Source organism: Danio rerio, chromosome 13 (genome assembly GCF_049306965.1).
Source record: "Danio rerio strain Tuebingen ecotype United States chromosome 13, GRCz12tu, whole genome shotgun sequence".
Classification (NCBI taxonomy): Eukaryota; Metazoa; Chordata; class Actinopteri; order Cypriniformes; family Danionidae; genus Danio; species Danio rerio.
Window position 1 is genome coordinate 15,831,598 of NC_133188.1, and position 13,777 is coordinate 15,845,374.

The following is a 13,777-nucleotide window of genomic DNA, read 5'->3' on the forward strand; positions in this document are numbered from 1 at the left end:
AACACAAACGTATAAGCTTAAAATTGCTTACCGTTTTTTATCGTGGCCACATATTTGTGTTTTTCCTCCAAGCCCCAGCATGTCCAGTGTCACCTGTTCGTCTCTGTCCAGCCCCACGATTTTGGGCGGCATTTGTCGTAAATTCGACGACTAATCAATTACAAATTATCAGACCAGAGGTTTTGAATATCAGAAAATAGACTTTATTCTCCATAATAAAGCCGAGAAAGAGCAGAGCAGACCCCAGAGCATTCTGAAGTCTCTCCTGGACACCTTCTGAAGTCTCTCCTGCACCTTCTGAAGTTTCAGTGTGTTTGTTACAATTTTTATACAGGATTATTTGACACACCCCTAAGTCTCTTTTTAACTCTTGACCATTTTTGAATAGGTTTCTAGTCTAAGGGGTCCTGCTATTCTTGGCTTTCAGCCCACTAGCTCATGTCAGCAGAGATGTTACAGGTCTATGTCAGCAAAGTATAGATGCAACTTATGCAAAAGGATTAAGTGTTTACATACATTGTTATGATAGGATAATAACTTAATAATATGTTACTCATTCTAACTTCTGACACATATAGCTTCATAGAAGTATTTAACCTATATAATCAGTGCTTTACATATTCAGTTATTCTACACAATCAGTCACTCAGCCTTCTCCTGGTGTTGCTCCTGTAGGCATACTCATCTTACACAGACATATCACTGTATTTTTAACACAGGCTGGCATGTTTGCTGCAAACACTACATACATTTTGTGAAGAGAAAATTAACTGCTTTACACTTAGAAAATACTTCACACTGAGAGAATAGAAATCTTCTTCACCGCTCGGAAGAGCGGCGGTTCTGCTTGTGTAATTCGTTATTGTTGATAATTAATATTCATAATCTGGGAATCCGCTCGCTCGAGCAATATTTATACAATCATGTGTTTGTTTGATCAAATTGACTGAAGCTTAAGCCGGAATATTAATAATTAAGAATAAACCGTTATTGTTTATTATTAATATTCATAAAATGAGCTAATTTCTGTTCCGCCAAAGGTGTGTTCTCTCCCCACTGCTCTTCTTTGTACACAAATGACTGCACGTCAAAGGACCCCTATGTTAAGCTCTTGAAGTTTGCAGATGACACCACACTTATCGGCCTCATTCAGGAAGGTGTTGAGTCTGCTTACAGACCGGAGGGCTCCAACTTTACATTAGGTGGCCTTAATAACTATGAACCTACAGCCCTAATTACCCTAATTTAGTACAGTGTACTTACATTGTACCTATGTGTTCTTGTATTGTACTTACATTTAAAGAACACTTATACTTAATATGTATTTACAAAAGTGTACTTACATATATAGACTAAGGTGTAAGTACACATTTTGTAAGTACATATTTGTAAGTACACATTCGTAAGTACACAACATATTTGCTATATTATACACACACACACACACACACACACACACACACACACACACACATATGTATATATATATATATATATATATATATATATATATATATATATATATATATATATTTATATTTATTTATATATAGTCATGTTTTTTTTTTTACACAACAAAGAATTATTGTTCATGGTTACTACAATGTGCACAATATACTTATTATTCAAAGATGCAACCAATGTTGGCAGATTACATAAATGTTGATTCAATTCAATTCAATTCAGCTTTATTTGTATAGTGCTTTTACAATGTAGATTGTGTCAAAGCAGCTTCACATAAATGGTCATAGTAACTGGAACAGTGTGGTTCAGGTTTTAGTGTTTAAGTTCAGTTCAGTTCAGTTTAGCTCAGTTCAGTGTGATTTAATCATTACTGAGAGTTCAAACACTGAAGAGCAAATTCATCGATGCGTAGCTCTACCAATCCTGAACCATGCGAGGCAGTGGCGACAGCGGAGAGGGAAAAAAAACTTCACCTGATGGGAGTGAAGAAAAAAAAACCTTGAGAGAACCAGACTCAGTTGGGCACGACCATTTTAATTTCTCCGCTGGCCAAAAGTCTTGTGCAGAGCTTCATTCGCCATGTAATTCAGTTCATTCATTCAACATTTTGTGTTAGGAAAGTGAGTCATTTATTTTTTTTTTATTATTTGTGGTGTGCATCTCATCTGTTGTAAATAATGTAAATAAACTGCACCATCTATTCAGCAAAATGGCAATAAGAATTTATTTGTTAACAGTAGTTAATTTACAAAAGGTTGGAGGAAATAGCAAAGAACAATGTATTTTATAGCATGTATAATCTTTGTTTATGTTAGTGCAAATGTTCTCACTTATGTCATACTGCATTAAATAATGTAAAAAAAAACAACAACAACAACAACACATAACTTGGTCTTACAAATCTGGTAAATTCAATGATCAACAGTAACTATGCTTAATAAATTACGTACAATTATTAGTTGTTAACTCATGTTAACTAAGTAAATTTTGTTGTAAAGGGTGGTACCATTTAAACACTCATGAATGTTTTTAACTACTGTGAAACTACTGTGTACTTACACTGAAAATACACTAAATCTGCCCTCTTAAAATACAGTGAGGAACCGTTGTTGATACACAGGAACTACAGTGTACTTGCAATGAAAATACACTAAATCTGCCCTCTTAAAATACAGTGAAGAACCACTGTTGATACACAGGAACTATTGTGTACTTACACTGAAAACACACTAAATCTGCCCACTTAAAATACAGTGAGGAACTGTTGTTGATACACAAAAACTACCATGTACTTACACTGAAAATACACAAAATCTGCCCTCTTAAAATACAGTTAAGAACCACTGTTGATACACATGAGCTATCGTCTACTTACACTGAAAATACACCAAATCTGCCCTCTTAAAATACAGTAAGGAACCGTTGTTGATACACAGGAACTACCTTGTACTTGCAATGAAAATACACTAAATCTGCCCTCTTAAAATACAGTGAGGAACCGTAGTTGATACACAGGAACTATTGTGTACTTACACTGAAAATACACTAAATCTGCCCTCTTAAAATACAGTGAAGAACCACTGTTGATACACAGCAACTACCATGTACTTACACTAAAATAAACTAAATCTGCCCTCTAAAAATACAGTAAGGAACCGTTGTTGATACACAGGAACTACCGTGTACTTACACTGAAAATACACCAAATTTGCCCTCTTAAAATACAGTGAGGAACCGTTGTTGATACACAGGAACTACCATTTACTTACACTGAAAATACACAAAATTTGCCCTCTAAAAATACAGTGAGGAACCATTGTTGATACACAGGAACTACTGTGTACTTACACTTTAAATACACAAAACATTATCCTCTTAAATAACAGAGCAGAACTTGTGGTCTAAGGAAATAATGTGATACTAAACTGGAAAAACAGGAAACACACATTTTAATACATAGAATTTACATGCTAAATTTACAAAGATGACATAAAAAATCACATTTGCTTGTTATAGATAAGAAATGATGATGCAACCTGGATCTACATATATTTACCCAATTTCTTAGCAGTACAACTTTTTATGTTCTTCATGGTTGCAAATTAATGGATTTTGAAATGTTTCCTAATGTCATGAAACAGTTGAGCAAGTACTCCTGCTTTGTTTTGTTTGCCTAATTGAGACCATGTGATACATTTCAAATGCTCTTTCAAGAGCTGCTTGCTTTTGTTGCCTCTTTGCATGTTAACCTGTGACTTGATGCTTTGCCATGCACATTCTATGTGCTGTGTATGACAATCAGTGATTGGATTAACAAAGTTTTCTGAATAGTTCACAATAAAATGCCTGTACCCATGTCTAGGAAGTGCCTGAGCATATGTTCTCCAACAGTCACTGAAAATGGTGGATCCTCTTCTTGCATGTCTTCAGATTATGGGAACAAGAGTCTGTCTTGAGCAGTTTTTGACTACCTTTAAAACTGGCAAACGTCTGTGGTCCTTGATTTCCAGCATTCCAAACACCCAGCTGTTTCTTCTCCATATAGAACGAAAATGGCCACAGCTAAAAACAAAAATACATATATTTTTAGATTATAGGCTATACACTGTAAAAAAAAAAAAAAAGTTGAATAAACTTAAAATAATAAGGCAACCGATCACACACAGCTTTTTGAGTTAACTAAGTCGACTTAAAATATTTTGTTGAATTCCTTGTTTAACCAACAACATATTTTTGTTTGCTGAACAAATATTATCATGTTTACTCAACAAGATCTTTTGTTTGCTGAACAAAAATTTTCACGTTTATTCAACAAGATCTTTTGTTTACTGAACAAAAATGATCATGTTTACTCTTCAAGATCTTTTGTTTGCTGAACAAAAATTTTCACGTTTATTCAACAAGATCTTTTGTTTACTGAACAAAAATGATCATGTTTACTCAACAAGATCTTTTGTTTGCTGAACAAAAATTTTCACGTTTATTCAACAAGATCTTTTGTTTACTGAACAAAAATGATCATGTTTACCCAACAAGATTTTTTTAGTTTACTGAACAAAATAAAACAAACTGATTCATTATGCATTTACTATTAATTTTTAGGATTCAAATTAAATACACAAGAATAGTCAATTCACTTTTTTATTTTTAACTGTGTTCAAATCACAATCCAAAACATTTGCATACAAAATCAGCATTTGACATTAGCCGTGTTCAGCATTGGGCTAGTTTGTACACAACTAGTACTGAATGTTTCCAGATTTGAAAAGATTGTACACTGCCTCAACATAAAATAACTGGCAACCTTACTAAAACCAAGCTATTAGTGTGTCCAAACACTCAAACCAGTTGAATATACAATCATCTAATCAGAGTAAACCCTAAAAGCCACTCCATTCAAACAGTCTTTAAAGTGTACTGCACTTTTGTCAACAAAGTACATCAAGTCCAAAAACAGACCTCAAAACATTCAAACAGTGGCACAGTAGGAAGTGCTTTCGCCTCCCACCAAGGTCGCTGGTTCGAGTCTCAGCTGGGTCAGTTGCCGTTACTGTGTGGAGTTTGAATGTTCTCCCTGCGTTCACGTGGGTTTTCTTTGGGTTCTCTGGTTTCCCCCACAGTCCAAAGACGTGTGGCACAGGTGAATTGGGTAGGCTAAAATTGTCCATAGTGTATGTGTGAATGAGTGTGTATGGATGTTTTCCAGAGATGGGTTGCAGCCGGAAGGGCATCCGCTGCGTAAAACAAGTTCCTTGCGCTGTGGCGACCCCAGATTAATAAAGGGACTAAGCCGAAAAGAAAATGAATGAATGAATGAACTGAACTCTCGCAGATCATGTGCCACCAACCTCCATAAAACATGCTGAATCACTTAAAAAGTATTTTTGAGTTCTTTTGGGTGTTCCATATTCAGTCTATACAAGAGGCTGAACAAGTAAGCGAAGGCTGCAGGCAGATGTGTGATATCCTGAAGTACTATGGTCTCCTCCAAGATTTTAGCGAGGTTCATCACATATTGCAGGGATGCAGAAGTGCCATTATCATCTTCCACCACAGTGAAGATTCCAATCCTTTAATCTCTGGTGCTGTGGTCTTCAGGGTCCGTGTCCTTATAGGAGATTAAGTAATGGGAAAATTAATTGATGTATAATATTAATTACTACTTATTAATGTTATTACTATTATGCAAAGAAAATAAAAACATGTAATACTTTCGTACATACAAACAGTAACACTTTGAATAGTCTATAATATATAATAATTGAACAATATATTGACAACTTTTTAATATTTAGCAATTTTTTAAACTTTTATTTTACATAAAATTGCAAAGATTTACTTTTATTTGATACAGTTTCAATTGTGAAAGTTGTTTATTGTCCTGTTTAGAATATAACTGAGCCTTTAATTGTCATTCATAAGGGATTTATAAAGCATAAATATTCCTCACTTTAGATTAGGTCACAACTGGATGAAGTTAAGCTCATAAAGCATATACTAACATACAAAGTAACTATTATTACATACCTTAATATTAGGATATTTAAATGTTAATTTGAATAGTTTATTAATCGTGTACTTAAGCATTCTGAATGATCTTAAAAACACCAAGTATTCTTAAATAACTGGTTTGTAAATAATGCAATACTTAAATTAGTAATACAAATGAATCATTAAAGTTAAAAAAAATACAATCATTGAGCACTTCATGTAGAGTTATGCTTAACAGAAAATAAATTAACTATTCGCTAATACTAAATAAATTATTTATAGCGTGCAGCTATTATAAGTGTTACCAAGCAGACTAATAAATGTAGAATAGGGTATGAAAATGGGTAACTTACCAGACATATCTTGAGAAAGCAAGCAGAATTTTTACGAAGAAAAATTGGCAATCCCTCAATCCCTGTTATTTATCTTACTTCCATCTCACAATCAAAACACAACTTGACACAATTAAAATTAATGCAAAAGGGCTGGACAATTAAATTGTTGCAATTACGTTTTATTAGACTGTATTACCTGAGCATGAAATTCATGCTTTTGTGTTTGACAGGACAAAATATGTTGCACATGTTAAAAACATCAGACAGGTGTATAAGAAAAAAAAAATCTTAATGAGTACCTGCTCATCCATCTTGTTTAAAGTTGTATCCATCTCTGGACCCATTGAATCCCTTCTTTTTCTGTAGAGTTTCAGGAGAGGTGCTGTATATTTATCAAGTCACTCGATTAACTGTCTCAGGAGATCTACATTACAAATCTGAGAAAACTCTTTGCAGATCTACAATATACAAAAAAAAAAAACATACATATTAATATTTACACATAATATATATATATATATATATATATATATATTTATTTATTTTTTTTTTTTTTGTAAATGTAAATATTTAAATGTTCAAATGCTGAATACAGATGTATTTAGAATTACCTATAATAATAATGTTGTTTGTTATTTTTAGCATTATCATTACTACCTTGAATGAAACCAAAGCAATTGCAATATAGGGACTTACCTCTTCCTTAAAGTCCAGGTTATCTCTCTCTAATTTCTTCCTGGCTAAATCTCAACAACTTCTTTTGGGCAAAGAGAAAAGGTTTCTTGCATCTGCTGGTGAATGACCGTCAAATTTCACTGATGATAGCAAGTCTCACCTCCTCAAGGAAATCTTGCATTGAATTATGTCATTGTCAATATTTCAGTCCTTTTGAGCAAAAAGAAAGAAAAATATATATTTAGCCCTTTATATTTTTATGTAAATAAAAGCTAGCTGACTGTTAAAGCAAGTTGGTCTGAATATGATAGACATTTAGTCGAGCTAACTAATATACAAGCAAATCAAGCAATGAATTACATGAAAATCACACGATTTTCACACAAATTACACAGTTAAACACGTCACCGTTTGTTCCACTGGCTCTGGTTCGAAGGGAAAAAAGGTTATGATGTGCGCAATGCTGGCAGCAATCTAGATAAACAGGACATAATGTTATATTCGTTTTAGCAAGGAAATTTGACTTGGATACCTGATCTGGTATGTTATATGATACTCATTGTATTAATCGTGAGTTATTAAAGCAAATGACTCGATTGAAATCGCTATTTGTTTCAAATACATTCACTCAAAACTTTTATTGATGTAAATAGCCAAAACCAAGTGCACGAAACAAGTAACTCACGGCTAAATTATAACAAATAGTTCCGTATTAGGATACACGCGCACATCAAAGCCAACAAATCAAATAACAACAACAAAAAAGACATACATACCTATGATTTAGTGATGTGACGTTGTGCGCCGAGGCTTCGAAGCATGTATCAAAAAAACGATACATCTCGCAGTGAAGCAGTGTACCGGAGCTTGATTCGTTTTGCCATCATCACGTGATCAGTGACGTCTGAAGCGTCATTTTCGCCTTTACCCACGTGACTGCTTCGAATTTTGATTCAAAGGTTTAAACACCCTCATAGTAAAGTGTATAGCTAAAGAATTGGCGTCTATTACATACATTTGTTTCAAAGCACTGCACCAGTCCCAAACACCAGTAATTAAACTAAACTACAATAGTATTTTTTAGTAAAAAGGTTTTGAACAATACTAAAGTGTATTAGCGTATTTTTTTTATGACTATCTTTAAAGAAAACCACTGCATATCGTAGTATTGTGTTTGACAGAGAGCATCTGGTGAATGCAACCTTGAAGCATCGTTCATATAGCGTCCTCCTAGAGCACTCGCCTCCCAATCAAGAATCGCTGGTTTGATCCCTGCTTGGAGCAGGTCTAATTGTATCATGATAAACTTTTGAATACCTTGGACTTTACTACAATCATCAGTTGTGTAATGTAATATATCTTGTGTAAAAACTACAGTAATTGAGTAATTTGTTTATATTGCTGTTTTTGTATTACTACATGAATGAGTTGGTCAGTTGTGAACATTTGACATTATGGCAACACAGTGCTTTCCCACACTTTCACCAGAAGAGGTCCTCATCGAGCTCTGATTTAGAAAGCTTCGAGTAACGAACCTTTTTCATTTCACCATCACTACTATGATTTAGCAGAAACGTCGTTGGCCTGCTCTTAACCGCTCTATCACGGTCTCTCACATCATTAATACACTGGTAAAATAGATTGGGCAGTCAGATGGGTAGCACATCGCACAAAAAACATGTATACAATTATATACAATCGATTATGAAAACGATTGACACGTAGCTCCGCAGAAAGAAAGATGGTTCGTTTTGTCGCGCGCACGAGACAGGTACCCCCTGCAATGAGCTATGGAAGTAAATTGCGCATGCGCCAGAAGCTTATAAGGCGCATGCGCCAACAAGAAGGGCACGCATCAACGCAAAACTAAGAATTTTGTATTAGTTCAACAAAATATTTTAAGTTTTTCACATTGAAGCACCATATTTGTTGAACAAACTAACTATTATTTGTCAGCATTTCAAATGAAAATATTTAAATTCAGTTAACTTATTAATCTTTGTTCAGAGGACTTTTTGAAAGTTGGCGTTTTTACAGTGTATATATATATATATATATATATATATATATATATATATATATATATATATATATATATATATATATATAGTTTTTTTTATATATATATACAACAGTTCTGTCTGGTTCTTGAATCAGATTGGCTGATAGCCATGCATATTGTACTTTTAAGGCTTTTTTAGTCGAAAATGTAGTTGTTTAGATTGCAACTATGCAGTTTATTTATAAGCATAGTGCCTGTTTCAAAATATTTATAATTTCTAAGACACAGCGCGTCGGCGTCCATTAGCCAAAGACAGTTGACGTTGTCTATCCACAAGATGGCGCCAGGACCGCAAAATAAGCCCTTGTTAGGAAGAATAAGACAGCATGATAACTACAGCTGATCAAATCATTATTAAACTAGTAGGTGATATTCTAAGTCGATCTCTCTCTTTTGTATAGATTGCAACTATGCAGTCTACTTATAAGGACAGTGCCTATTTTAATAGTTACTTTCTTATCCCGGTTCTCAACAGTGTTATTTAGAGACCTCACCCCGAACACCCCCTCCTTGTCGCAAACAAAACAGCAGTCTGGTAGTGATTGCGCTGCTTTTTTCAGGGTTAATTATTGTGATATCCCGATAGCAACAGAGAAATACTGTAGACTGTAACACTAAGAAGATATCGCTGTAGATGGATGGCATTTCATGTTAAGCCTTATAATCTTAAAATGTGAGCAAAATCACCTGTTTTGTCATCACTTTAGACATTACGCTATAGAGAATCATTCAAATACTAGCTCTAAAGTGACGTTGGTGAATTAGTAACGGCTTCTGCTGTTTTGATGTCAGCTGCAGATGTGAATGAATGGCGGAAGAAAGTAGTTCCTAATACAAAAGGATTTTTAGACTCTCCGTGTTTGATTTTCTTTTTTTTTTTTATATAAACAATTGTGCCATCGAAACAGAAAGATACCTGCAAAACAAACAATTTTGGAAAAAAAGAAAATCCGTTGAATTAGAAAAATAGTGGCCAAAAGTCCTGGGTAGAGTAGCATACCATTCTTGCAACACCTAAACATAAAGACTAAACTAAAATAAATGTAGATAGGATTGTAGAATTCTTCACTGTTTTATGAAGCAATGAGGCCTATTAGAAATTTCTGTACTTTCATTGATAAGCAGAACAGTTTGATTAGAACACAAAAAAAGCTTAATCTGCTAATCATCAGAACACTATTCCCCTATACAGGTGAAGTCAGAATTATAAGTCCCCCTTTTAATTTTCTTTTTTTAAATATTTCCCAAATTATGTTTAACAGAGCAAGGAAATTTTCACAGTATGTCTGATAATTTTTTTCTTTGTGGAGAAAGTCTTATTTGTTTTTTTTTTACTAGAATAAAAGCAGTTTTACATTTTTTAAACTCCATTTAAAGGACAAAATTATTATCCCTTGTAGGCATTTTTTTTTCCAGATAGTCAACAAAACAACCCATCATTATACAATAACTTACCTAATTACCCTAACCTGCCTAGTTAACCTAATTAACCCAGTTAAGTCTTTAAATGTCACTGGTACGAACCGCACAGTTTTGCTGCGTGTATGTTCTTTCTGTCTCTATCTTTTTCTCTCTCTCTCTGTACCGGCCCTGTCATTTTCTCAGGTATCGCTTTGGAGCAATATTGGCTGACAGGACTGCCAATCCTAATCAACCGTGTGATGATGACTTCTCTCTCTGCCAATCGTGTTCGTTGCAGAGCCCTTTAAAAACGGAAGCGGCAACGGGGAGAAATCAGCTGTTGTTGTTTTGGCATGTTGTCTGTTTGGTGGTGTTCGTGTGCGTTGTCGCTGTTACTGATGTGTACTTTGATTGAGATTTATTGAGTTCTGACATTTGTTTCTACATCTATAGCCTGCTAATGCTCCACTCAAAACCTTCTGTGACTTGACAAGGGAGATCTGGAACAACATAGTAAGTCACGTGACATACATATTTGCACGCAGGATTATTGATGTATAGACACACTAGTTAGCGAAGTGCGCTAATTGTGTATTTTTATTTATCAGTTAGAGTAAGTTCAGGGCGCTTTGCGCTGAAGACTTTTCTTTTCATATTGTTGTTTTCTATTTAGTGGATTGGGGAGGAGATTAAGGGAATGTTTTTGTTATATTTATTTCTTTGATTTGCATGCGCAAACTTCAGTTTCCTCTCCTATTTGTCTTGGTTCTTTTCAACTTTATATTATTGTTTGTAAATATTGTAAATAATGTGGGAGCAATAAATCTTTTGCAGTGCTAATTTGTTGTTTGGTGTTTTCTCTTGCCATTCTTCAACATCAGTTCATACTTTGGTCATCTTTATGTTACTCCTTTTAATACCCTGAACAAATTACCATCAAGGATCGTAACATGAAATGGGGGCTCGTTCGGGATATTTATTTGAGACATTTAAATAAGATCAATTAAGGTAAGAAAAAATAAATAATCTGGAATAAATTTAATTCATCAAGAAAATAAATTTAAAAAGTAATTTTTTGAAATTAATATTTCTTAAATTTATCAGATGGCAATCTTTGAGAAAAATGACCAAAGAAAAGCTATGTTGATGGCAACAGAAATTGCTGTATAGTAGTTAACATTTAGGTAAGTTGCAGAAGTAGCGGTTTGTAGCACTTTTTGAGCACGCGACACTTTAATTTAAAATGTTCAGTTTAGAGGAATTTGTTAAGAGTCCTTCACGTTTGTCGGAAACAAGACTTGTTTTTGATTGCTGATCATTTTAAACTGGTAGTTAACAGACAGGATCGTAAAGCCGAAATTAAGCAAAAGTTAACAGAGCAGTTGGTTGAGCTTAATGTTCTTATTACGCCAAATATTGAAATGGATGAGACTGCTGATCATGCAAGCCCTGGTAATGAGGTCGTGACTTCTTTAGATATGGGAGATCAGAACGTGTGTAGTGGCAGTACAGATGCAGAAGCAGGGGTGGAGGCCGCTGTTGATACTAATGTTGGTTTGCCACCGTTTGAACCGTTCTCCCCATTCTCCATAGGTTCACGAGACGATGCGCGACTGAAAGTTTGCATGGCACGTCTTCATTATGATGTGCAAGAGCACACCCGTCGGGCTGAAATTGACTTGCGTTTGCAGATACGCAGACTCGAAATCGAGGCTGATACGCAGGTGAGACTGCGTCAGCTCGAGTTGGACGCTTCAAAGAAGGCTGCGAAGGCTATTCAGCCAGTTCCAGCTTCTTCTTCAAATGTATCTCTGGTGTCGACTTAAACCACTTCAAGTTTTGACGTGAGTAAGCACATTGCGCTTGTTCCACAATTCAGAGAATCTGAAGTTGATTCTTATTTTAATGCGTTTGAACGCATTGCGACTTCATTGCACTGGCCACCTGAGTTCAGGGGCCTCATGTATCAACGCTGCGTACGCACAAAAACTTTGCGTACGCCAGGTTTCACGCTCAGAATCGCTCACGTTTGGATTTACTAACAATGAACTGAACGTGGGAATGTGCGCAGGTTCACGGCAGCTTTCTGGCAGGCGTACGCACATTTTTTGTGCGTGCCTGTTTTATTTCCATTGGCGACTCCTAGAGGCAGTTGTGTTAAATTCTTCTCTACAAAGTGTCTGATCCTTGCAATGGCAGCTGTATGAGACTGGTTCATATAGTAGATATGTAAGATTTCCATACCATACAGTTGACCAGCTAAACATTAAAGCACAATTTGCAGCGGTCGCCTGTTTTCCCAATGTAATCTGAGCAATCTACTGCATGCACATTGCTATAAAGACACTATGTGAAGATAAATTTGCATGCGTGAATCAGAAACATTTCCATTCAATAAATGTGCAAATAAAATATGATGCACAAACTTATTAATGATTCCTACTTGTCTTTCTCGTGATAAATAGTGGGCAAAATCTGATATGTAGCGGGGAAAAAAAGAAGAAAGAATTCATCAGACGCTGGATTTGAGCCGAGTTTATGCTCGAACGTGTCAGCACATGATCATATGCTTCTTATGAGGTGCGCCACTGAGACTGCTAAGGGTACTGCAACATTTTACAGATATAAACCACACTATTTCTTTTTTAAATGCACTCAGTGCGATGTTCAGACCCAACTGTGTTAACCGTATCAGCTAAACTCTCCCACTCTATTTTTTTTTCTTTTGTTGTTAATTCCACCGAACAAACTTGCAAATAACACCGCTTTTCTCCGGTCTACCTCCGAAAGCAGCACCTCCATTTCACATTCTGTTCAAAGTTTCTCTTTTTGCTTGATTTTGCCGTTGCTTTTTCGTTGGGTTTTTCCATTAGCATAGTCATTAGCATATTCATACGGGGGAGGAGGCAGGGAGGGGTTTTGTGCTCGTGCATGTTGCGCTCAGTTTCACGTTCATTCAGATGTACAAAAGAATATGCGTGAGATTCGGCGTACGCAGTGTTTCATACATCTGAATTTTTTACTGCGTACGCACATTTACAGCTTTGTGCGTACGCAATGTTTTAGTAAGATTTCCATGCAAGTCTTCGTACATGAGGCCCCTGGTCTTTGTTACTGCAATGTAAACTTGTAGGCAAAGCTTTGGAAGTTTATTCTACTTTATCACTTGAAGAAAGTTTAAAGTATGATTCAGATAAATCAGCAATACTTCGTGCATACGAATTAGTTCCCGAAGCTTATAGACAGAAGTTTAGGACGCATAGGAAAACTTCCAATCAAACTTTTGTGGAGTTTGCTAGAGAAAAGGGCACACTTTTTGATAAATGGTGTGTAGCTAGTGATGTGGCAG

General features: G+C 35.3%; 1 long non-coding RNA gene across 1 annotated transcript; it reads right to left on the reverse strand.

Moving 5' to 3' along the window:
• Positions 1-4,591: 4,591 nt before the first annotated feature.
• Positions 4,592-7,811, reverse strand: LOC137487378 (uncharacterized). Its single transcript, XR_011005924.2, has 4 exons — positions 7,742-7,811; positions 6,987-7,175; positions 6,309-6,748; positions 4,592-5,572 (listed from the first exon to the last, which is right to left on the reverse strand). It is a non-coding gene; the product is annotated as an uncharacterized lncRNA (long non-coding RNA).
• Between the last annotated feature and the right edge of the window lie 5,966 nt (positions 7,812-13,777).